We start from the raw sequence: 26,652 nt of genomic DNA on the forward strand, positions 1-26,652 counted from the left end.
GAGTAGAGTTTAAAGGAAAACAGCAACACTGGGTTTGAAGTTGACTTATATTAGTTTACTCCAAGGAAGTTAGTTAATATGTTAATATGAATCCAGATGAACACTAATTGTTTCCCTCTTCATGTTCGTTCGTGCTGTCTACTAATCCCTGGGTAACCAAGAACAAGTCATAGGTTATATTTTTCTTATTTATAGGCATTAAGCCATATCTTTAAAATGTAAAATAAAGCCAACAAAATACACAGCCTGATAACAACAACAAATCTAATCTAAAGTGACACGGGGAGACTCTCGTAGACATTTTTCTCTTTAATGTAACATGACTTTAAATTGATGCAGCCCCACAGTGATTGAAAAACTCTCAGAGCTTGTCTCCTATGATTACATTTCTGATCTGTACAACTTAATTTTTTAACTCGGTGAGTCTCAGTTTTGCGAATGAACAGTTTTCTTTTTCTCTCTCACTTTATTTGGGAAGAGAGTTTATTTGGCAATGAGGCAGCCAGAGCTATATTACCGTGGGAAACAGTGAGAATTTGTGCAACAGCAAATACCACGAGAATGTGCTGCAAACTGTGTGCCTCCAAGAGACTGTGTCTCTTTCTACTCTTTTTCCCCCTCCCCTCCCCTCCCCCCCCCTCCCCTCCCCTCCCCTCCCCTTCTTTTCCCTCCCCTGTCCTTCCCTCTTGACAATGGTGATGATTGTACGTATCTGGGAATATACTAAAAACCATTGAACTGTACGCATGAATTAATTGATTGGCACATGAACTATGTCTCAAAAAACCTGTAATATTTTTGTTAAAAGTATTTCTTGAATCATCATCAGCATGATTTTCTCTAAAGTGTATTTTGATGAATTTCAATTTAATTTAAAATGGGTTGCTTTTCTATGGTATAAGGTAGTGCCTGGTGACTGCTAATATTTGTTTGTTCAGAACACTCACTCAAAATCTTTATCCAATGGTGTCCACAATGTGTTGGGATTTTGTTTGCTGTTTTCTTCCATTGGGAGTTGTGTGTTTTGGGCCTCGGAAGTGATGTCGATGACCTCCATGTGGTACGAAGGCCAGTCATGTCATGGATGCTTCCACTGAAGCAAAGTGGTGACATGAACTTGTTTCTTTTTGATTTCAGGTCCTCATTCATGCAACTCTCCCGTTACTCCAAAGCCTTAGTCTCAAGTCTGACTTTGTTTGTTCAGCTTGAGTAATCACTAAAGTGAACAACAAATACCCAACAAACACGCCTTTTGGTCATAATCATATTACTGAAACATCCCCAAAGGCCTTCTAACTCTTCTTTTCCACCAGTCTCCAGGGGTGCCCTCAGGTCATAACTAGAAAGTGAAAGCTTTCTGTTTCATTTTGCAATCTTTTTTTTTTAACTCAGCTGTTTCAGCTTTGATCTTTGATATGGCTATTAATAATTGTAACTTTTTAATTTGAAATATGCTTAATGTTTTCTTATACAAGACAGGAAATTTGGGGAGAAGAAAACCATATACATGAATTTTTTTTTCATAAGTAAAGCAATTTATGGGTGGTGGTACGACCAGGACCAAGAAAACTAAAAGGACCCAAATGGCCATTCTGAGCTCAAATGTGGTGATGAAGTGCCCACAGTTACAGGGTAGAGACATTGTTCTTATAGAAACCGTGCTTATAATTTCTCTCCTCACCTGCTGTTTGCTCCAGTAATTTCTTTTTGGGCTTATTCTAAAATCTAGATTCAAAAATCCACTGAGAAGCTTGGGTTTATTACTTGAAGGAAGAAACCTTTATTCAAAAATTTTAACCATTAGATCCCTATATCTTTAGACTCTCTAATTTCTTTTTCTCTTATCCAAATGTACTGTATATCTTTAAGCAGGTGAATCCTGGAGTAGGTTTTATTATATATCACACCACAGAGTTAAGCTTAGTTCATTTGGATTTTAAAAAATCTCCAGAGCTTTGAGAATGACTTTGAAACACTCTTTACTGTTGGAGCTTAAAGAAAATAAATCTCGAATGTCCTCTGTATTAATTCACTTGCTTGGAAAGTTAGAGATTAAAGGGTTTAGTGGGATTTTTATATTTTCTATAATTTCTGTTTGTCTTAGAATAAACTGTTCTTTGTATGGAGTGGTGCAGCTTTCATAAAACAGAAAGATTCCATTATTGAGAGAATAAGGACAAAATAGAATATAAATGCATAACACTTCTTCTAGCTTTTTTTTGTATCACATGTAAAGAAGTTAGCAAATTACTTTAATTAAGTGTACTTTGAGGAAAGCAGTCCCCCATTTGTTGAACTCTGCGAGCAGAGACTTGCATGTTTTCCTTTTAAAAGAAAGCTTTCATTTTTCTTCAGAGGGCAGTTTTAGCAACATGAGGGAAGAAAAAGAAGTAGGTAAGAAAATGAATCACAACAGTGAGGCGGGACCAATGTACTCTGTAGCCTTTCTCGTGTTCTGGTACCTAGAACCAAGGTTACTAATTAATGACCCAAGAGCTAACTCTGTTTGATGAAATGCTAGACACAGTATGGACACTGAGTTTGACTGGTGTGTGAGTATCACCATCCATTCACAGACAATCCTGTATGTGGAGGATTTGTAATTTTTTTTGACACACCTCTCTCCCATTTCGTACACCCATGTATATGGGTCTTATTTTCCTCCAGAACCTTATTTCCAAACCTGACTTTGTTTATCCAGTTTGGGTAATTTATTGGCCACTAATTCTCTTTCCTTAATACATAATCTCTTTGCTGAATGCTCCCTCTACATGCTAACAAACGACAGTGAGAACTAAGCCACAGGACTGGAGCTTTAGAACTTTGGCCAAGAAAGGAAAGTCAAGGCCTTTCAGCTCCCAAAACAGCCCGTGAAGTTCACTGCAAATGCTCCCCCTTCCCAGTGGTGAATGGAAGATGTTTGAAAGTCACCACAATCACTGTGTGACTTGGAGCGACTGCAGGCCTCTTCTCCCTGCTCCGTCGCTGAAATGGCCACCGGAAGAGAAGCTGGCCGGCTCCCACGGGGCAGAGCGGGGCAGAGCTGGCTCCTGGGACGTTACAGGGAAGCCAAGTGCTGTTTTCCAGTTCACTTCTGGCATGTATTTCTTCAGGGCCAAGAGCCCAGCTGTGCCTCATTAGGAGCGAGAGTTTGGCTATGACACCACTTAATAATAATAATAAATAAGAAAAAGCAAGCAAGAAAGAGAAAAGCCGACACGGCTAAATGGCAATATAACTTGGGATAACCTGTGTCCAGAATCTTTCATGCCATATAATGAGTGTGCCAATTGCTAGCTGTAAGGAGAAAAAAAATCACATCGTTTGCAGCAGTCAACTTTTTGCCGAAGAAAGATGGAAAAAAAATATTTTGCAGGCGAGAATACTGGTGGTACCTGTTAACTTTGGGTGCAGTGCATGTGTCAACCCTGGAAAGCGAGTCCCTGTGAACAGCACTTTCTACCATTTAATCAGGCTGTACCCCGTCGTATTTATAGCCCTGGTGAGTTGGCCCATTGTTACAAGATGAAATTGTGATGTTCAGCAGTTTATACCTTGGGAGCTGGAAGCGTTTCTCCACGGTGAATTTGTAATATTAATTGGCCATGTCAGTTCGTGACAAATGTAGTGACATCTATTTCAAGTATTTCAGTTTTATGGTGCTGAAAAAGTGACACACGCTCGAGATAAGTAATCTCACTAAAGATCTTCACGCTGCCTGTGTAGCGCTTTCAGAACGCGCTCTCAGAGGAGACGCGGAGAGGTGGTGGGTTCAGGGGGCTGGCCCCTTGCTTTTGCTGAAGGCTGAGAAGAGGGCTGGAGGGAGGAGGGGAGAGATGAAGTCCCTATCATCTCCCGCACAGCCTCTTGAGGTGCCTCTGAGGCTCTGGCCTGGGCCCTCCTGCCAAGGAAGTATGCTTGAGATGATCACTTATTTGATTGGGTCAACTGCTGCTTAGTGGCCATGCCCCTTAGTAACAAGGAAATAGTGCCTTTCTTCTGGTGTACAGTGGTTCTGGACCAGGGACTCTTCTGCCTCCCCATCCTTCACCTCCCCCTCTTCCCCAGGACGTCTGGCAATGTCTGGAGACACATTGGTTGTCACATCTTAGTGGGGAATGGGGAGCTATTGGCATCTGGTGAGGCAGGCCAGCTGCTAGCACATACTTTGGTGCACAGGACAGGCCCCACAGCAAGTAATTGCCCAGCCCCAAAAGTCAGCCATGCCAGGGCTGAGAAACCCTGCTCTTGTATGGAACATACCCTTTTGCACTTTTCAACCTTGGCTGGTCCTCCAGAGACTGATGTGGCCAGCATGAGGGATGCTGAAGTTCCTGGGCGAGGCTTCTGGAAGGAGACGCTTGCAGAGCTATTGGGGGAAAGGCACTGGAGCCCAACTCAGCAGACACATTTGTGAACGGAGCTGAGAAATTGCTTTCATATGGCTATTATGACAACACAGTTTCCAAAACAACAGCAATGCAACAAAATAGTGTTTTATATGTCTAGAGAGAGTATATTCATATAATCGTGTAATTAGCCTTCTCTGTATGTCTAAGGTATAGAAGGTGTTCTTGTTCCTGTTTTACAGATAAAGAAACTGAGGCACAAATTGATTCAGTGACTGCCCAAATCCCATGATTTGCCAGTGGAGAGGAAGGGGCCAGATGCAGCCTCTGCATTGTTTTTCCTTCTCTATTAAGTGGCACGATTTTTTTGGTGATTATTTCACATGTATTATTTCTGATATCACCAACATATATGCTTGTAAAACATTTTAAAATATAGGCAGGTCAAAAAAAGAAAATAGAATTGTCCTGGAAACTGCCCTTTTCCTCCTAACAGTATTTCTGTGCTATTAAATCTTTCAGCGGGATCGTTTTTAATAGCTGCCCGATGCCCTAATATATGAGTGGGCCATAATTTATTTGACCAATCCCTTGTTGTTGGAATACAGGTTATTTACAGTTTTTCCCTATTGTAAACGGAATTGCAATGAGTGTCTTTGTAGTGCACATCCGTGAGTGATTACTGAGCGCGCCTGGAAGTGCTGGTTCCAAGGGTAAGAGTAGGCTTTGAGATAAACTGCTAAATTGCCCTCTTGAAAGATTGAGAGGCTACTTGCCTGTATTTTCAGCAAGGAAAAGTATCATTTTCTAAGCCGAGTTGAAACTAATTTTACTCTGTCTTTCCTTGATTATTAGTGGAGCTAAACATTTTTTTAGGTACTTATTCACAATGTCTTCTTTTGAAAATTGTCTATTTGTGGCCTTTGACTGATTTCTGTCACTGTGTTGTTATATATTCAGGTAGGAGTATTAACCCTTTCCTGTGTATATCACAGACATTTTCTTTTGATGTTTGCCTTTTAAAAAAATTTATATTTCATTTTAAGGTAGCCAAACAAATCAGCCTGTCCTCTAAGGTCTCTGCTTTTAGTTGTTATACTTTAAAAGTCCTTCTTCACTGTAACATTAAATTAGGTTCACTTACATATCGTATTAGTTAGACACTCCTGCATTTGGCCTTTAAATCATTACATTCATTGTTTTTTTTTGTTTGTTTGTTTGTTTTTGTTTTGCTGTGAGGAGTTGAATAAGAATCTAGCTTCTTTCCCCCAGCATCAGTTATTGGAATAATTTATTCCTTCTCTAGTAAATGTACCTGGTCTGATTAAGAAAACGACACTTCAATGCAATTATTCCATCTCAATTCATAAAATATTAGATTAACAAATCAAAAGCCTGACATCCTATTTAAACATTTTTTTTCTTAGTTTCCAAACAGTGCATCTTTTTGAATTATATTCTATTCTCCACTTTTATAATTTTACTCACTTCCACAAACATCATATTTAAATATTGTATTTTTACCACTTGAGATTGTAAAAAAACTGTTTTAGTGCTGCCACTGCATTTACTGATTCTGCATCTAAAATAATAGTAACAACAAAATAAAGTAAAACAAAACAGGACAAAAACATGGCATTTGGCTCACTTTGAGAAGGAGAGCATAAACTGCTCAATTATCTGTTCTTCAGCAACATCTGGGTATCTTTGTAAGAGGTTAGTGGAGTGAATGGTCGGAGATTTATATCCTTAAGCATTCAGAGATGAGCCCCCTGGGGTAATGTGCTCTAATTCCACCCCCTGGGGTTGGCGGTTAGGTTTAATTCAGTTTGGAAATGGCACCCAGCCTGACACTCCCTAGCCATTTAAGGGAAGGGTTCCTACCAGCACTGTGAATCTCCAAATCTTATGTCTAAAATCTCGGCATTCTCAGGGATGCGTATTCTGCCAGGAAAATCGTTAATTATTTTCTTGATGCTGCCTGGAAAATACTAGAAATAAACCAACCTTCCTTCCTTCCTTCCTTCCTACCTACCTACCTACCTACCTACCTACCCTGTGATGTTTTCCAGTGTACCTCAGGCCTCACTGCTGAGCTGCTACTCTTGTAGACAAGAACGGCTAGCAAACGTGTGTATCTGGCCTCCTGTATTGTTACACTGGATAGGTAATGAAGGCCAGGCAGAGCTGTGCTGTGGTTCTGACTGATGGGACTACACTCATCAAAGGTACAGTTGCAGTGTGTCATCCACAGGAAATGCATTTCCCTTGACCCAACCAGTCTGCTAAGAGCTGTTCTCAGACATAAGGACTTCATGTGGACAGATTCACATCACTCCCATTTTATGCACCCCTTGCCTGCTAAGTTTTTAATAAAAAGAAATGACTTTGGACACAAAGAGGTATTTATATTAGCATGTACTTATACTTTTATGGTTGTCAATGCAAATGACTTAACTTTTTGTTAGCATCCTCAGTGCTATGTAATCTTTTCATCTATGTGTGTAATCACAGTCAGGCAGACTCTTAATATTATTATAGAATCATTTTATTTGTGGCATCTTTTTCTTGACCATTGTTCATGTTTAACCTCTGCTAAACACCCTGAATTTACCTTTTGTGAACTGTATGCTTTAGATTATAGAATTTGTAACTGAATAAGAATAAATTTTATACAAACTAGAGGGAATTGTCATCATTTTAACCCAAGCTTTATTTAAGAAGTCTTGAGAGCTAGATACATGTTACCTGACCATCTTTACCCATACACCATGGTTCCTTCCTGCTACCTTCTTATTGATTAGTCTCTTACAATAGATGGTGATCAATGGAAGATAGAATCTTTTTATCTTTTCAGAAATATATATCATTCATCTAATGCTAGTTGCTGCTTTCTTATATATAAATACCTCTGGGAAATGTTTGCCTTGGTTTGGGGTTAAGTCTGTGTTCATTGGACCTCAGTATTGCCTCTCGTTGATGGGCTATTCTTCAGAGAAAGAGGGATCTAGTGAGAATTTATTCAGGTAGGAAAACAAAGGTGCAATCAGGTTCTAGTTAGCCCAAATGTGGCCATGGGTAGAATTTTAGGCTTATTTCTATTTTATTTCACCACAAGATGTCACCAGGACACCATACCAACATGGCCTATGGAACATCTCTCTGGCCAATAGAGTTATGGTTATCCAGTAGCCTCTGTCTGGGGTCATGGGGGGAGTGGGCTAGGAAGCAATCCCATTCTAGGGCACTGGGGGACATCATTACCAGCACCTTGATGTTTTCCCCCTCTCCAGGGGCCCATCTTTTCCAGCCTTTGTATGAAGAGCAAGGGCAGGTAATAGGACACAAGGAGGTTATCACAAAGGCCAAGGGGTCTTGTCACCCCTGAAACCTTGTCTTCACTGCATGGGAAAGCAGGCCCCAATGGGGAGAAGACCCCAGGTACACGATCAGTCTCCCCACAAGTAGACATTGCTGAATGGATGGGAATCACATTCTCTTAGATGAAACAGGGTTTCTGATGACTTAAAAATGCACAATTGAGGCCTTTTAAAATTTGAGCTTGTAGATGAATGTTGTCAGTTGACAAATATAATATTGAGGTTTCATCTTTCACAGTTTTAGTGTCAGCTGGTCAATCATTCATTTCTTTTCTCCCTTCTGGAGTTGTGGGAAATGCTCAACTTGGGCGGGGCGGGTGGGGGGCCTGGTGACTTTTTGTTGTGAGTGTGTGTGTTTTGAGTCCTTCGTGGTGCTTATATAGAAAGCCAAATCTAATAGGAGTCTCATTGGTTGCCTGACATCTACTCAGTACCTTAATTCATTTGTTGTCCTGCATTTTGCCAGGGCTGGTTTGTGCTAAGAAGCTTGTCATTTGACTCAGTGAAATAATATCAGTGTGTCCCATTTGCATAGCACTGTCTGTGGGATTCTTCCAGCATATGATTGTATGTCTGCTTAATTACTCCTGTTGGCCGAGTTTAATATACCAGAAGGGCAGATATGAATTCTCCACCGCAAAAGTGAAATTAAGAATCTAAGTGTTACAACACAGCAAGACTGCATACATATTTTTTGAAGGAACAAAAAAAGGACCAGGGCTGGAACTTCCAATTCCTGATTCTTGATCAAATTCCTGATTCGTGATCAAATTGTTTCTCCTTTTAATTCAAGTAGGGACCTTAACTTTTATCATGACCATTTTATGATTTAACCTACATTTGGTTCTTTAGAAATATAGTTTGTTCTGTAATAATTTTTAAAAATAATAACATGGGCTGTCTGTGACCTTCTGTGTTTTTACAGGACTCAGCACGATTAGCCCGACAAAGCAGTCGCTTCTGCTCCCGGAGTGTCTGTAGGTCTCAGATTCCCGGCCCATACCCCCATTTTTGGGTGAAGCCGGCTGTCTCCGTGTCCGTAGCTCACTTAAGCCCCAGCCCTGTGGAAGGCCATCAGTGAAAGCTTAGTGGAGTGCCTCCATCAGGGCCACCTTCTCTCACTGAGTTCTAGTAGCTGACGCTTTATTCCCCATCCTTGCTCCCTTGCAGATAGCACCATCTTGGAGTGTTTCTTTCCCTCCCTGGTTTACAGTTTAGCGTCTCCCAATCCACTCCAATGTAAGCTTCTAGGGAAGGTTTGGGAAATTATTTGAATTACAGAATGACAAATAGTGGGAATGTCTACCGTACAGTCATAGCTGGGATGCTATAATGAACTTACAAAAGGCCAGGTCCAGGAGTTAGCTGTGTCCATGTTGACTCTGGTGGAAATGAACATGACCATGATGTATGCAAGTGTTTGATTGGTATAGTCTTTGATTGGTCTTGTTCATGGCAGCAGGCCTGGGAAAGCAATTAGAAATTTCAAGTATGGGAAATTATGAAAAAGTAAACCAAAAATGCATTTAAGTAATATTGATGAATATGCTTACCTTGTGATATACCACTCTTACTGTGTCTTTGAGTTACCTTAGGTAGTTGACAAAACTTTGCAGTGAGAATACTCAACTGCTGAGTACCTTTTGTCAGAGCTGTGGATAATTTGCAAGGGTTTTTAAATGGGAACATTGTTTTCTCCAGCTAAGAAGCATGGTCTCAGATCTACTTCCAAGGTCAATGTGAAAGGGAATGTAAATTCACTTTCAGCAGGGGTAGCATGATCAGAAAAATTAATCAGCTAGGGGCATAGACTAGGGGTCTGATGGAGGGGAAGGGATGGATCAGGATGTGTTCTCAAATCAATAATATATATTTTCCACCCATTTCCATTATCCATGCCACTCCTTATCATTTTAGTGCAGAAAGCAGAGAGTTGGTTCAGTATTTTTAAGGCGCTCCGTGACTGTATTTAGGTAGTGGATTTAACAGGTATCATTATCCCGTATTTAAGCCCTGGCTATCGTGTGCAAGTCTGCTGCTGGGAGTCATCACTGGTGTTTCTGGATTTTATTGGAAATGCTCAGAGAGCAAGGAGACAAGAACGTGAACTGACAGCATTGATGATTCTGGCAGCTTGACATTGCCCAAATGTTTTGTTTGGTTTTACTTTGGAGTTTTGTTTTGTTTTTTTTCTTAAGAGATGGGGTAGCAGAGGGAGGCTTCCTCTTGCAATTTTCCTTTCCAACTGAACCCTTTCATAGCCTTTATAAACTCTTTTATGGATTTTGCTCACTAGTTGAGCAAGAGTTACTCATGAAACGTGGCTTAGGCATTTTCACCAAGTCCATTAAAAATACATGTATTACTATGCTTTGCACATTTGCCGCTTAGAATTTCTGAATACAAATTAATCAACCTGCAGCTGTGAATAACAATAAAACACATGATAATGTACCTGTAGAAATGAGGGCATTTGAAATCTGTTCTCAGGTGACTGGCAAAAATAGCCAGCCACGGTGTTACTCCCTGTTTTCCATAATTGCGCTGCTTTGCCTTTGCTCAGTTAATGTGTCTAATAAACTCCCCTGCAGACTCTAAATGCTTAAATTTCGTTTCTTTTTGTCTTTACGGTGTTTATCATTGTTAACATGGCATCAGAGTAGCTCGACTTTTACATCATGATAAATTCATAACCCAAGAGAAGGCAGAAAACATAATTATTATCAATTGCCTCTCTCCCGGAATTGCCATTGGCTGAGCAGAGCAATATGTGAACTTCAGGAGTAGCTGATTCAGAGAAATCCAGGGTTGGAATTGGGCCTACCTCGACTGCACTGCCGTTGTGCGGGAGGCCTTCCTGTTGTTGGACTTCCCTTCAAGTTTGCCCGCAGAGTAAATTCTGCAAGGCACGACAATATTTTAAGAGGCCTAAACTTTTTTTTTCCTGCACAATATGGAATCCAATTTATTTACCCAGTCATTTAATAAGTCTTACTTGATTGCCTGTTATGGGTTAGGACATACTTGTGAATAAGGTAAAGTCGCTGTGATTTTCTATTAGGGGATGTAAAATTTAAATACGATATATTACTGTGTAATATATCAGATGATAAAAGTGCAAATAAGTGCACCTTTTTTTTTAAATGAATGTAGTATTTCATCCATAGCCCTAAGAATCGCCTTTCGGAAAATCACCAGAGTATGAAAACTTAACAACTGAGAATTTCAGTGATTTGATAAGGAAATACAGTGTTACAGCGATTGAAGGCAAAATCAAACATGTTTATCTTCTACTCATTCAATTACAACAATGAAGATGGAACTCTCAAGAGGGTATCTATGTGATCTCATTTATCTGCAATCCATAAATATACATCATATTGTAAATGAACTCCACTTTCCATCCCTTCCTTGTTTGCAACTGGTGGGGCATTTCCTCCCCAACATTCTCGAACTTGTTTGCACTGGCGTCTCCTATGAGGGCGTCGCATCCAGGGGCTTGCAGAGGTTTGCAGAGGTGAGTCTTGGTAGATAAGAAGGTTCATAAAATGGAGCTCACTGTTGGGGAGAAACCTTACAGATTTTGGGCTGTGACAAGGAAGATTAACTTTTGAAATCTGAAAAATGAAGATTATCTCAGTGGTCTGATTTTTTTTTTAATGGGAGGAATAAAATTGTTTTAGACTTGAATTTACTTTTTCCTAAGGAAGACTCTTTTGAAGGTACAAAGAGATCTATAAAAGTTCTTTGAGAATATAAACTGCTTCTCAAGTATGATTCTCACTCTCTATAATTTGTCTAGAAATTCAGAAAGAATGATTACCTGTTTGTTTTTATGTTTCTAAAGGACTTGCCCTCATTCAGTGCTACTGTCTTTTAGAGGTTTGGAGAAGGAAAACCAAGAAAGAAATACCCATTATTTTGGCTGAAAGTGGTCACTTCAGCTGGGACCAGTTCAAATTCAAAGCCAGACATCGAGAGTTATGATTTCTTGTGTTTCCACATACCTGAAATGTTCCTACAACTTTGTTAATGGCCAACGTGCCTAATTGATATTTCGTAATTGTACAGATTTATTCAGGATCTGCCTTCCCCTCTCATCATGGCCACGTGGAGGCTAGTTTTAATGTGCTGTCGTGGCCTGATGTTTGGCTTCTCCACCCATGAGTGGGTTCCATTATATTTGTACCTTTTCAGCTTAAGCAGTACTTAAAACACATTTTTTATGAGGATCCAGTTTTCACTCCCAAGATATACCTCGATCTCACCAACATCTGCCAGTGTTTTCTTCTCCATGGGCTCCATGCTGATTCCTTCAATGGGAAACACCATTGCCAGCCAGGGCTTGGCCTTGGAGCCGTGTGAGTGACAGGCACCCCTCCTGTCCCTGCAGATACAGTGTCCCCAGCATTCGAAACCTGCAAATGGGAAGGTGGGTCACGGGACTAGCACTTTGAGTGTGGTAGGGGAACTTAATTGGTTTTAGTCCTGAACATGAGGTGGGGCAGTTTAATGCCTATTTTTTATATCTAGATTATGCATATGATGAGTTCACCATGCCTGTAGCTATTCTATTTTTAAAAACCTTTGTGAATGTTTACTAATACACAGCCTTTATAAATTTGAAGTATAATGTTTAAAATGCTCTAATCCCTAAATTCTGTGGTTCAGGTTGTTATATTTTTATTTTTATGAGTATATCTTAAGTATACTTGTAAGTATACTTGAGGGTCACGAGTATACTTGTAAGTATATCTTGTAAGTATACTTGAGGGTCATGAGAAGTTCACAAGTGCAGGGTTGGGCCCTGTGCCTTTCACCAACACACTGACTCGAGCAGTTGTGTGTTTGTACACACCTCTGCAGAGTGTATACGTATTCGATAGCCACCTTCTATTCTATTACACCACTTAAGTTTTAAAAGCATTGAAAAAGAGCAATCTGTAGAACTCCAGTGTTCTGGGAGGTCCTGGATTCAATAAGGTATTTTTTTTTTTAAATTTGAAGAACTTGGAAACAATCAAAATGCTAATAATTCTCCCAAGTCAAAAGGTAACTCTGCTTTTATTATGCATTGACCATCCTTTCCTTTCTGTTGGATTGATTTGGGAAGGAAACACACGGCTCCATTTTTTAAATAGAAGTAAAATGATAAAAATTCAGGTCTCATCACCCAAGGGATTTCAAAATCAAATTTAACTTATAAAAAAACCTGATTAAATTAATAGAGCAGGATCTTGAATATGAATTTTTTTTAACTAGGGAATTAGGATAGAAACCCAGCTTCCAATTTCCTGCTGGGTGGTCTTGAAAACTTATAGCAGTGGGTCTTTTTGTCAAGAGACGGGGGATACAAAAAGAAACCCTCACCCCTTACCTGGTGGCTTCAAATGAGGAAAACACACACACTCAGGTACTGATGGTGATGATAATAATGGAGGAAAGTGTCATAAATAATTATGTATATATTCTAACATATAAAATATTTATTATTTTGTTAAAGATTTTATTTATTTCCTTTTAGAGAGAGGGGAAGGGAGGGAGAAAGAAAAGAGAGAAACATCAATGTGTGGTTGCCTCTCACACGTACCCCCACTGGGGATCTGGCCTGCAACCCAGGCATGTGTCCTGACTGGGAATTGAACCAGTGACTTTTTGGTTTGCAGGCCGGCACTCAGTCCACTGAGTCACATCAGCCAGGGCTGAAATATTTATTATTGTTGTTATTGTTAGTGGTACAGAAGAAACCATGTCATGCTACCTTTCTTCAAATGGTTAAATACTATAAAATAGAGTGTGTCTGCGTTTGTCAGTCATGGATTACATTCTTTGATTTGTTTTGCATTGTTTTTGGAGAGGATGCATCACTATGCTAATCTTTTGGTTCTTCCTGTCTGGAATAGTGAAAACCAGGCTGGGTCTTCTGATGTCCCAGTGGCCTGGAGGGGAGGGACACTGCCAATGCTCTTGGATGAGGATGAGGGAGCGCAGTCCCTGGGTCTAAGCCGGGAGAAGCCTCCAGACTAGGCCTGGGCTGCAGCTTGACCATGTCTCCAGCGCTGTGTTCCGACTGTCCGTGTGGCTCAGCTGATCTCGCCATCTCTGCTCCCCTCCTTGTGCCTTGTTGCTTTTGCTTCCTGCTCTCGCCTGCCTCCTTCAAACTCTCAAAAGGAGTGAATCTGATTGGTTCAATGTTGTCACCATTGTGCCTTTTGGACGAAGTCTGAACCCTGGCCACCACCTAGGTTGGCTGCTCTTCCATCACGAGTGCACCATGGTCAAGGTCCCTCGGGGAGGAGGTTTTGGAGCCACCAGTGTGTGAGGACTGTCTGGGATGCTGCTTCTCTGGGAGCCTGGGAGCGGAGGTGCTTCCCCCCCACAGAGGGGTGCAGCGTGGTAGGTGCCCACAAGAAACTAGAGCATGGCATTTTTCCCTGAAGGGCTGGAGAGTAAATATTTTTGCCTTTGTGGGCTATACAGTCTCTGTCGCAACTACTTACTCTGCTGTTGGAGCAAGAAAGTGGCCACAGACCATACATAAATGAATGGCTGTGTTCCAATAAAACTATTTACAGAAACAGGCTGTGGGAAGATTTGGTCCATGGGCCTCTCTTTGTTTATTAGGTTCTAGCATTCAGAGCATAGACTTTGAACCTCAGACTTGGCTCTTGCCAACCTTGTGACTTGGGCAAGCTAAATAAAATTCTATGCCTCCGTTTTCTCTTCTGTCTAATGGGATGACAATAACTTCTTTGCACGGCTATTGACAATGTTTAATAAAGTATCAGAGTAAAATCTTAGTAAATACTATTTTTATCCTGACCTCCTTATGTACAAAGGATGGTGGGAGATTGTTCTAGATCTGAGGCCCCTGGAGAATAGATATTTTTGTGAAGCTTTTGATTTTTTAGTTTGTCAGTAGGCCTTGCTTTTTTGGCAGATGCGCTCCGAGCTTTAAAGGTCATTTTGTGGTTTTCCCTTTCTCTGTCGGGACACCTTTAGCAGTGCCATTTTAAACACTGGGCTCGCCTTGAAGTAGTTTACTCACGTGTGCTTTCTCTGTAAATATTTCCAACCCTTTTTGAGGGCAGACTGTTCATTTTAGTTCAGGGCTTTTCTAATCTATTACTGCTGCTTCTCAGCTCCAGCAGGATAAGACATTAGTGTATCGTGAAGCCTATATATTCAAATGCATGCCTATATTGGTAATTAACATGTGCTCACATTCACAAGGGGCATCAAAGAGCATCCTGGAATAATTTGGGAATGGCTGGGCTGTCCCCTGATGGTGGTGTCTGTCCTCCTGCCTGGCTTACTGAGTACGTGGTGAGCCTCCTGTGACTCCTGGATGGTTCAGAGCCTGACTGATGTATGTTCACGGGCATTCGGTAACATGGCTCAGACTGACAATGGCGCCCACTGACCACATGGAATGCAAACAAGAAGTCTGTAGCCTGCTATACTCATTCCAATTTAAGGGGGTAAAAACATTGCATCTGGCTTTTTTATAAAAATAATTTTTTGAAAGGGAGCATTTGTTCAAGGAAATTAGTTTGGCTAAAGTATAGCTCATACCACATTTGGTATTTAGGTTTTTTTGAAAAACTGAGTAGAAAGCAGTTGCCCCTGAAGCGACTGGTAAGTCAAAGGGGAGGAAGAGTCTTGTCTTCAGCTATCAGGTTTGGGTTCCTCTGATCCAGCCAAGGGCTTTCACTTGGTCCCTGCGCGGGGGTCGCCGGGGGTTCACTCGGGGGCTGGGTCCTGCTTGACCCGGAATGACCTACAGCAGTGGTCACACCCTGCTGCCCACTCACGGGCCACATACAGCCTGTAGTTCTTTGGGTGCCACCCGCAAGCTTGGAATACTTCTTTTTTTTTTTTTTTTGCTTGGAATACTTCTTACATTTTTAAATGATCAGGAAAAAATAAAAGCAACAGGAGAATATTACTTCATGACACATGAATATCATATGGCATTCCTATTTCAGTGTTCATAAATGAAGTTATTATACATTTCATTAATAAAAACATATAAAATTCGTTTTCTCTCTTGTTATCTAAGTGCCTCTATACTATCCTCAGCTTTGCCTCTCAGCCCACAAAATCTAAACTATTTACTATTTGGCTCTTTACAAAAAAAAAAAATCAACTCCTGAAACAGAACAGTGGTTTTTTAGGCTACTTTGTAACTTCTAAGTTGTTTCGTGAAACTAAAGCCTTCGGGGGAAGCCTGGTTCACAAACTAGGTACAGGATGGAGCTGGATGGAGCTGTTTGGAGCCCGGTCACCTGGGCCTTGCCGGGCACCGCCCCAGCCACACTCCACGCCGTCCTTCCTGGGCCCCAGGCTGCCTTGGTTAAGAACGCACCTAGATTCGGGCTTCTAAATACCCACCTGCAGCGTCCCTTTCGCTATTTGAAAATTTAAAGAGCTCTGCAAAACAAAATTATTTTGTAAGTTTACAGCAAACTCATTTGGTGGTGAAACCTGACCTTAGCTGATTTCACATTTCTATTTTTTTCCTCTCTCTAGTGTAAATAATCATATTTTTTCACTGCAGAAATATAAATGTGCTCGTTGCAGGATGTTACCCCAAACCCCGCTGGGGGTATTCCGTCATATGCAGTCCATGCATCAGATCACTTTTATAACAGGGATGATCTGAATACTGAAGCCCACCCGGTGCAGTGGTATCCTGTTTGCTGTGCTCCCGCCCCCAGAACCTGCAGATTTGCATGTCGGTTCGCATGTCACAGATCCCCACTGCCTGCTGGGTGGCAGGGTGGCCTGTCTAACCGGGGCACACACGCTCTGTGGTTTGCAGCAGCCATACGTGTCTGTTCCTCAGATGCCCAGTGTGTCTGGCACTGACCTCTGACTCACACAGCTTATTTGCCACATTTCCCCACAGCCTCCCAGGATCGTGTCTCCTCACAGCTTCCTTCAGCCCCGGCCTCGAGAGACTTCAGGGCATACTGTGTCTCATAGAGTAAGCCATTGTGTGACCCCCTTGGAGGCAGGGGGAGGTGGAGAAGCTGGGATTCCCATCATCTCGGCAAGAGCAGGGAAAGCAGGGATGCTGTCCTGTCTCCACAAGGAAGAGCCTCGCTGAGGCTGAGACTGGAGAACTGGGCACACTCTTTACCTTCCCGTGTGGCCAGTGTGGTGGCGGTGGTGGTGGTGATGGTGGTGGTGGCGGTGGTGGTGATGGTGGTGGTGGTGGTGGCAGTGGTGATGGTGGTGGTGGTGGTGGTTGGGGCAGGTCTCCTGCAAGCCTCATTCCCCAGGCCCTGCATTCTTCTGCCCTTTCTTTTCTACACAAGGCCTTAGGGATTTGGCTGTTCTTGAGCTGGAAGCTCAAGCCTCCCTACATCCACAAAGTGTCTGAGTGTGAAGCCACCCCCTAGCTCCAAGGCCTTAGCAGGCATGGGGAAGGAAAAGCTCTAAAAGTGGGCAAGCTGCAGAGTCCTAGTATATAGGGTTAAATAGTGTCCCCAAAATTCACATCCCCTCAGAACCTCAGAATGTGACCTTATTGGAAATATGGCCTTTATAGATGTAGTAAGACAAGGATCTGGAAATGAAATCATCCTGGGCGTAGGGTGGACTCTAAGTTCAGTGACTGTTGTCCTTGTAAGAAGAGAAGAGGACGCAGAGAGACACAGAGAAGGCCATGTGAAGGTGTAGTCAGAGACTGGAGCATTGCATCTACAAGCCAAGGATCACCAGCAGCCACCTGACCTGGATGGGGGGCCTGGCGTGGTTGCCCCTTGGAGCCGCCAGAAGGAACCAGCACTGCAGACGCCTTGATTTCAGACTTCTGGCCTCCAGAGCTGGGAGACTGTAACTTTCTGTTTTGTTTTGTTGTTGTTGTTTTTTTAAGAGAAGGGAAGGGAAGGAGAAGGAGAGGGAAAGAAGCATCAGTGTGTGGTTGCCTCTTGCATGCCCCATGCTGGGGACCTGGCCTGTAACTCAGGCATGTGCCCTGATTGGGAATTGAACCTGTGACCCTTCGGTTCACAGTCCAGTGCTCAATCCACTGAGCCACACCAGCCAGGGCACTTTCTGTTGTTTGAAGCCACCCAGTTTGCGGTGATTTTTTACAAGTCACAGGAAACTCACATACCCACTTTCTTCAAGGAAGTTTGTAGAATCTTTGTTCTAGATCATTCTAAAGTCTCTGAAGTCCCAGCGGCCTCTTGTTCTCCCAGTGTTCTTTCCAAAGCTGAGATCTCATGGTCTTCCTTGATGTGTTCATAAGTAAATATTTACTTACTGAGCACCCGCTAGGGGTAGGCTGGGCTGGACATTGAAGGTCCAGGGATGTCTGAGACGGCGTCCTCCCCATTTCAGTGGGAAGATGTGTGAGTGAGTGGGCCCCTGTGGTGACCGTCCTTAGAACTTGCAGCAAAGAGCTGAAGGTCAGGGAAACTAGAATGAGTTAATGGCAGGCCACAAGCCATTTTGTCTCCAGTTGCCACTTGTGATTTCGGAACCTGTTGACCTCGTGACACCCATCTTGTTGGGTATGTGCTTAACTTAGTCAGCCACCCCTGCTGACTGCTTCACTCTCATCACCCGAGACTTTCACCAGGCTCACTACACTCCACCATCACCAGCCTCTGGGGGCCAGAGTGTCCTCACAAGACTGATGAAGACATTGCGACCTACAAACATTTGGGATGAAGATACCCATGACATTTTCCAAACTGTTTCGTAGATTAGTAGCATGGTTCCCAGCACAGAGTAAGGGCTCAATAAATGCCAGTTGCTATTATAATTGTTGTGCTTTTTCTTTTCCCTCCCTGCCTTCCTTTCAGCTCCTTCCCCCTCTGCCTCCCTCCTCTATTATTGCCAGGGCCCATGCGCTTCATCCTTGTCCTGCCTTGGTTGTTATTGCTGTCATTGTTTCTGTTACTACTAATGACCAGTATGACATTGCTGCTCAGACTTGCCTGACCCTTAAAGGGCACCATGGGCTTTGCACCCCGGTTGTCCTCGCTCACCTTCATCTGTGTTAAAGTCAACCGCCTTGGGCAGTCTTCTCTGTCAGAGCCACTTACCAGCCCTCTCTCCCTCACAGGGCATTTTGAGGCAGACAAATGCCACTGATAAACCCAAGGCAAATATTCTGGGTGAATTACCTGTAGACACACCAGACCCGGGGCTGAGAAATGGAGTTGCCGTCCTCGCTGACTGAGAAAGGCAGCCCTCCTAGCGGAGCGCGGTGCGGGAGCCTGTAGCCGCGCCGCCCCGCAGCCTTGAAGGATTGCAGCGGTGGCCTCACATAATTTTAGTGACTCTGTCTGCTCCTGCCTCGGGTGGAAATAATTCAGATTTCACTCTCCATTTTCTTTAATGGGCTAAACAGCCACTTTGTAATACCTGTATTTTATGAGACATAATTCTGGATATTGTTTCTGCGGCGTTTTGAAAAGACAAACCTGACAGAGCCTGGCCATTTAACTTAAGCAATTTTAAAGTTATTTGTAAAATGATATGCTGTCTTTTTTGACCCAGTTACTTTATAAAGCTACATTCTTTGGCAAACATTAACACAACTTCTCCGTGTGTGGGCTAAATAAATATTCGGGCAACACTGATTGAGCGCTGCCTTGGGTAAATAATTCTCTTTCCACACATTTCCTAGTTTATAATGAGCACTTTTCCTCGTGGTCTGACCGAATGTAGCATTCCACTGAAACGGAGACATAAATCCTTAAGTGAGGGAAACACGGAACCAAGGTTCGAGGAGGTTTATTGAAAAGGGGGTGTGGGCAGGGTGCCCTCCTGGGACCCCCTTCACTCTTGGCTCTTGTCCCGTCTCTGAGCCCCGTAAGAGTTGGGGGACAGCAGAGAATGATGCAGAAACACATCCTCAGAAGGAGCAAGGGAAATTCAAGTCTTGTACCACCCTCTCCCCACCCCCAGGTCCCCGCTTCAGGGGCACCATGGGGCACTCTATTGCATTTTAAATTTTGGAAACCCTCATTCTTGACCCAGGCTGCACGCTCCAGTTTGATTTCCTGTGTGGATTGCTCCTCAGAAAGGGCCTCATTTTGGCTCAGTAAGTGGCGGGTTTCCAGGGTGCTTAGGACATCTCCTGCTTTGGCTCTCAGCCTTGACTGTCCCAGTTGCCATGTGTGTGGTGGTGGGCAAGCCACTTCTCTCCTCGAAACCTCAGTGTCCTCACGGGCAGCAAGGAGATAAGAACAGTATCCTCCCTGTGGGGTGAGACAGTAGAAGGGAGATTCCACAAGAAAGAACATATGAAATGCTTAGCTTAGTGTCTGGCCTATATGTGTCCAGTTATTATTATTAGGGATCATGGGTGGTAAGAAATTGCCATTTATGGCACATTTCACGTATTGGCTCATTTAAACCTCCTTGCGATCTGTTATTACTCCTGTTGAAGATGAGGAAATGGAGACTCGGGGAGGGTTGACTCTGTGCCTGAGTTCACACAGCTGCAGTGTCAGGATGAGGATTCCACCCCCAGCCCTGCCTTCAGTTAAATAAGGCCATGCCTCCCTGCCACGCTGCACTCACCCCAGGTTGTCCCGGTCCCTCTCTTAGTCACATCAGCTGGGTCGGTTGTGAATTCACTGTTCTGGGTCCTTTCGAGTAACCATCTCTGGAAGGGTTAAGTGCAATGATCAAACTCAGCAGTGAAATCCTGGAAGAAGCCCATTCCTTAGTTACGGGGCCCTTCGTGCCTCTCTCAGGGCTTGGCATTGCCCTGTGCGTTCAGAGCAGAGGACGCACCTGCCCTGGGCATTACAGAAAAGGTGCGTGAGGTGGGTGAGTCCAGAACACTCAGGTCTTACATAGCAAATTCTCACAGGAGCTAAAGGAGGTGCTTTTCTTTCCTCTTGGGAGTTTCATTTCTCCTTTTTAAAATCTTTATTTAATTTTTCAATTAGAGTGGACATACACTATTATATTAGTTTCAATGTCATTTTCTTTTCTTTGGAAGATGTTAAAAGAAAGCAAAGCAAAACTTTCTCAAAGTAATGCTTTTGTGAAGAGTTGGAAGTAGCAGCTTGGCCTTTGGGATTCTGATAAGACCTCGAAATTTTACCCTCCTTCAAATGACAAGATTTGTTTTCTCCTTTCCGACATTTAATGCCCACTTTTGCGTGGCTCTGAGAATAATGTTACAAGTTCAAAAGCTCTCCAGTGACTGAAAACTGAAGTAGCAAGACTGCAATGATGTGACCTGTGAGTTAGCCTGGTTTGTGAAAACTCTCAGAGTTCACAGAATATTGGACATTTATATAATTTATGAAGTGATTACACCAATAAGTCTGGTGCCCAACTGACAGATTTCTTCCTAAAAATAGCTGTTTCCCATATAAAACAAGAACATCCTCATTAAAAGAGTAGAAATTACCCAATAGTTGAAAGAAGAGACAGAGAGAGAGAAAAATCACCTAAAATATCCACTGCTAGCATTTTGGCACACTGTCGTTCCGTACTTTCAAGTGCACGAGTTGTTTTGTTTTGTTTTGCTGTAATCACAGCATATGCACCCGTGATAGCTTTCCTCACAAATTAATCCTTAATTAATGCCTCTCCTACAATCTAAAATTTCTGGAGATAATCTTTAAGGTAGTGGTAATCATGCTGCATAGATAAGATTTCACTTACCTTTCCACCTAAGATTCCACTCTTTCCAGTTGTCCTAGACTGGCCTAAACGGAACTTTGAATGGCTGCACCAGAGTAAACCAACTAGATGAGCTGTGATTTTAGTCCCTTATTCTTCTCCTAACTCGAGTTTTAGTTGTTCCTAAATGTCCATGAACATCTTTAGTACTAAAGCACTTTCCAGCTAAGATGATTTCTGTGGGATTGATTTATCGCAAGTAGAATGAATGTCCAGGTCAAAGGCACACATACTTGGGAACTCCAGGTACATATTAACTTGGGCCAGAAACGCACCGTGTAATTGAGAGCCAGGGAGAGCAGGGCAATAAGTGGGCCCTTGGGTTTGCTACGTTGATATAAGAACTTATTCTAGGTGGATTAAATAGCCAGCTTATTTTATTGTAAAAGTCAAGTGGATTTTATGCTTCACTAATGTGCACGTCTTTAAAGACAAGTGGGAACAGCGTGGGTATTTGTCATCCCGTAGGATGGCAGGACGTGGACTCTGTCCGAGGCTTCTGAAAAGGCGTTCCAAATTTGGGTGCTTCCGAAGTTAGTCCTTGCCGCGCAGCCGGACAATGTTCTTCTCCGACAATGGCTGAATCTCAAGTGCCAGGACGCTGCGGATGCTCCCAGGTCATAATTAACCTTCTTCAAAATAAGAAGGAAGAAAGGCCTGGAAAAGACCTGCTGTGCTCCAGAAAAGAGAACAAAAATTTAGAACGCTAATACTTTTGAAACCTTGGCTCTTTTCCATTCCTTACCGAGAAACAGTGAAGAATAAAGCACGGTATTGCAAATGGATCATTGTCCCTGAACTGAACGGGTCTGCACATCAGCACAAGTCATCCGAGCCTGTCCTTGCTAATTTTTTTGTTGTCGTTGTTTGGAGATGATCCCCTCACTTCCCTCCTTTAGCGTGGCTCATCTGGAGCATCTGCACATTCTTTTGAAGACTCCCCCAAAGACTGGGTTTTTTGTTTTTTCCGTTGCCACCGAGACATTGTGTTTGTCAGTGGGACTACTTTATGGCACAGTGTGTTGTTACATGGAATTAAATAAAACCCCGGTAAGTCCTGTGCCCTGAAACCAAACAGCAGCCTATGGAAAAAGCCTCAGAGAATCCAGTTTTCACCATTCGAACAGCCCTCACCCATCCACTGACATTCCAAAGGCCTTCCATTTATTTCTTTTAAAATCTCAGTATGACAATATTCTGTTTTTGAAAGTACTTGTTCTGCTACTTTGTTCTTCAAACAAGAGGAGGAAGGAGTATCAGTCCCTTCATAAAACAGTTAACAGGCAGCCCGAGGCATCTTTTAGTGCCGTTTTTGGCTGATGCTGGGAATGGCTCCATCAATCACCGCTGTTCATGTATAGCTGGTTTTTATGTCAGTTAAACCATCTTCCATCAAGTTGGCGAAGCAGAGTCAGGGAACAAGATGAATAGCGAAATGTCTTCTCTGGCGCGGAAAGGGCTTTTGCTTTTAAATGCCCGTGTTGATTTCTTAATATTTTCAACTCCCTCTTCCAAAGCCAGTGCCCCTCTGTCCGCCACTCTGGGCGTATGCTCTTCTAGCCTTGTTTGAGGGCGGTGGGGGGTGGGGCTGGGGTCCTGTCTGGAAGTGTGGGCCATTGCCCAGCTGAGGAGGGGTATTGGTTATCTGCCCAGGGCTCCTGAGAAAGAGACATAAATCCTAGGGCCCCGGAGTGACTTTTGTAGCCACAGGATTGTGAAATGTCAAGTTTCCAGTCAGCCTGCGGTGACATCTGTCTGTGCCGTTGGGGTCTTGCGTGCGGATGTGTTATTGCACGTGGTTTTTTTTCTTGAAAGATACATTTTGTATATCTGAATGTCAGCTGGTTGACGTGTTTTCTGCCCAGAGGTCCACAGGATTCCTGCTCTCCTCCGGCCCCTTTCATCAGGTTCAGTCGTCCAGAGAGTATTGTATTTATTGAGGGCAGTGCGCAGACTCTTGGGGTGCAAACAGGGTGGGGGGTCAGTGAGCGGACACTGTTTAGAATTTCCCACCATGCTGATGATAAAAAGTAGTCAGACTTTGGCCAACTCTAGTACTGTTTCTAAATTCTCTATGAAGTGCACCCATTTATTGCTTGCACCCTCGATGGATTCAGTTTCCATTGCCCACTACCCCTGTTTTTGCCATGGGTGCCAAGGTACCATCAGGGAACCCTGGGATACAGCCCCAACCTGAAGGAAGTCACTGTTTAATGGCGAAGGGAACCTGTGGCTGCAGGTAGTGCCAGTGCCAGATGGACCCGGGTTTCCACTGGAATCCTCCTTCAGGTCCATGAGGTCCGCTCAGACCCTCATTCTGCATTGTCCTCACTGGGAGTCCTGTGAACCTTCTGGTTAAAGCTCATGCATTTAGGTCCCCTCTGGCCTCTGCAGCCGTGGCTGGTTCTGGATCACATCACTCTTTCAGTGATGCTCCCCTGGTCCTCACTCTGCCCACCTGCGTGTGGGTTCCTCCTGTTCCCTCACACCCTGCACAGCCGTGCTCCTTCCTGCATGAGTGTTGACATGGGGCTCATACCTTGTGGAAGATGAGCAGAAACAGGTCACTTACACTGCAGAAACCCAACTGAAAATTGAGCCCTGGATGTCATAGCTCCCTGTACAGTGGGGGTTTATGTGTGCACCTCACAAGGCATGGGCCTGTATGACATGGAGTGATATACATGATGTACCAGGAATGCAGTACGGTGGCCGTGCTGCTTACTGACATTTATTGAGTGCTTGCTGCATGCCAGGCACCGTGCTCAGTGTTTCACATGGGCTTATATCACCCAGTCCTCACAACTCCCTGAGGCATGGACTTTGTGTGCCAGAGTCTAGAAGTCTGTCTGAGGAGGTGCAGAGCTGCCTCATGCTGTCAACGAGGCTGCCTCATCCCGCTTCCTCCGGGGACTCTTGCACCACGCTGAGTGCTTTATAAAATGCCATGGGGATCGCTTATCTTAATGCTGCCCCACTTCTCGGGAACACTCACCATGAGGTACCTGCCTCCACAGCAGGCCACATTAGCTCTCACGTGAGCTGCTCTTGTATTTTAAATGTAAACCCAGAGTTATCCTAGTCCCCTTCATTTTGGGATGTGACTCAGAGGCCAATAACATTTTTAGAAGAAGCTGGGATGAGTTTTTAAACTGCAGTGGGGTCAGCTGGTTTCAGCTCGTAGGTGACAAGGGACCAGAAGCCCCAGCACTTCCCTCTGAAGTTCATCTGGAGTTTGACGTCGCCAGTGGTACAAGTGGGGGACATCAGACCACGGAAAATGTGTTTATATAAACTTAGGTGAACCGAATGATTATTTCAACAACATTTGGGGCTTGATTATTTATATGGCCCCCATATTTCCAAGAATTACAAACAGCAAACCAGGATGTGGCTTTTGAATGGTGAACATTCCACAAACATTTCACAGCAGAGATGCCTGTGGGGTGGGGCTTGCAGCCTAGATGGGGTGCGAGTGATATAAGTAAAGGGAACTCAGAAAGTGTTGTAATAAAGTCCTGAAGTCCCGAAGTTCTCAGAGGGCTGCTGAGAACAGTCCCCAGTGAGCAGCTGTATATGGAGTGATTCAAAGCCACTCCAGGAGAACCTTTACTTGCTCCTGGAGGGCAGGCCTGGCCTCGGGCCTGCCACCTTCACCTCCTGACTCTGTGACCTTGGTAATTACTGCCCCTCTCTCCAAGATTAGTTTCTTTATTCTCAAAGCAGTAGTAATCTCCAATTCAGGGCGTCTTGCAGGGATTCAATAAGAAAACACACACTGAGGATATGGTTATATCCTAAGAACCCTGGAACACCAATCCAAAAGAACCTATGCACCCCAATGTTCATAGCAGCACAATTCACAATAGCCAAGTGTTGGCAGCAACCTAGGTGCTCATCAGTAAATTAATGGATCAAAAAACTATGGTACATTTACACAATGGAATTCTATGCAGCAGAAAGAAAGAAGGAGCTCCTACCCTTTGCAACAGCATGGATGCAACTGGAAAGTCTTATGCTAAGTGAAATAAGCCAGGCAGTGAAAGACACATACCATATGATCTCACCTTTGACAGGAACCTAAACAACAAAACAAAATAACAAGCAAAATATAGCCAAACACACTGAAATAAAGAACAGACTTGACAGAGTTCAGAGGGGAGACGAGAGGGAATTTCAGGGGAAAAGGGGAAGGGTTTACAGGAACAAGTATAAAGGACACATGGATAAAAACTAGGGGCTGGTGGAAATGGGAGGGAGGAGGGGAGAAATGGGTGAGTGGGTTGGAATGGGAGTAAAAGATAGAAAATTGTACCGCAACAATAATTAAAATAAAATTTAAAAAAAGAAAAAAAGAAAACGCACACTGAGCACAGCAACTGTCTGGCACGGTAGGGAGAGCTCCAGATAGGCCGGTGTTGTGGTTACGAGCTTGGTTCTGGAGCTTGATGGTCTGGTCTTGGTCTCAGTTCTGCTCCTTTCTAGCCGCGCATATCCAGGCAAATGACTTAAGTTCCTTTATGCCTTTGCTTCCTTCCTTGTAACACAGGGTTAAGAACAGTCAATGTTTTGTTGGCAAGATGAAATGAGATGGTCTGTGGAACATGTGAGGCCAATTGGTGGTGACCGAAGTTAGAATCAATCAGTATTATAAGGATGGCTTCAAAAAAACAAAAAACAATAAACAAAAAACAGGGACACTCTCACAGAAAGAAGAAAGTGCAGCCGAGCAAGCATGCCCACTTACTCTCTGCCCCACACCTCAAAAATAAGGATGGTTTACCCGGGTACCTGTGCTGGGCCAGGTAGTGTGGAGGTGCAGAGATGACCAACCAAGGCAGCTGAGGCTCAGATGGATGGAACAGCTTGCCTCAGGCCCCACGGCCCTGGCTTCTGCCATCCAGTATGGCTGTGCCAGGTGTTTTAAGAAGAAAGAGGAAGCTTATGTTTGTTGTCTGTCCAGTTTCCATCCAAGGTCTCATTTCATGGGACCTCGGGACAGTATGTCTGGGACTTGGAACACAGCAGGGGCTCAGTAAGTGCCAGCCCATCTGCTTCCTTAGGAAGCCTCTTGCTCCTGCATCTTCCCTCTGCTTTGGTCAATTGGTCAGCACCATTGTTTTCCCTTTCTGCAGCCATCGTCCATCGAGATCAGCTGCTCATTTTGAAGCACTGACTGACTCTGCATACATGGTAGTCCCCGTCTCTTTTCCTCCTTTCCTCCCCATCTAATCGTTTGAGTAGCAGCAACAATA

At 43.5% G+C, this 26,652-nt stretch overlaps 1 protein-coding gene across 1 annotated transcript in view; it reads left to right on the forward strand.

Annotated features, from left to right (window-relative positions):
- WWOX (WW domain containing oxidoreductase) overlaps nt 1-26,652 on the forward strand; it is an 899,405-nt gene that overhangs the window by 96,797 nt on the left and 775,956 nt on the right. The window lies entirely within an intron of this gene.

Source organism: Phyllostomus discolor, chromosome 12 (assembly GCF_004126475.2).
Source record: "Phyllostomus discolor isolate MPI-MPIP mPhyDis1 chromosome 12, mPhyDis1.pri.v3, whole genome shotgun sequence".
In the NCBI taxonomy this organism is placed as follows: Eukaryota; Metazoa; Chordata; class Mammalia; order Chiroptera; family Phyllostomidae; genus Phyllostomus; species Phyllostomus discolor.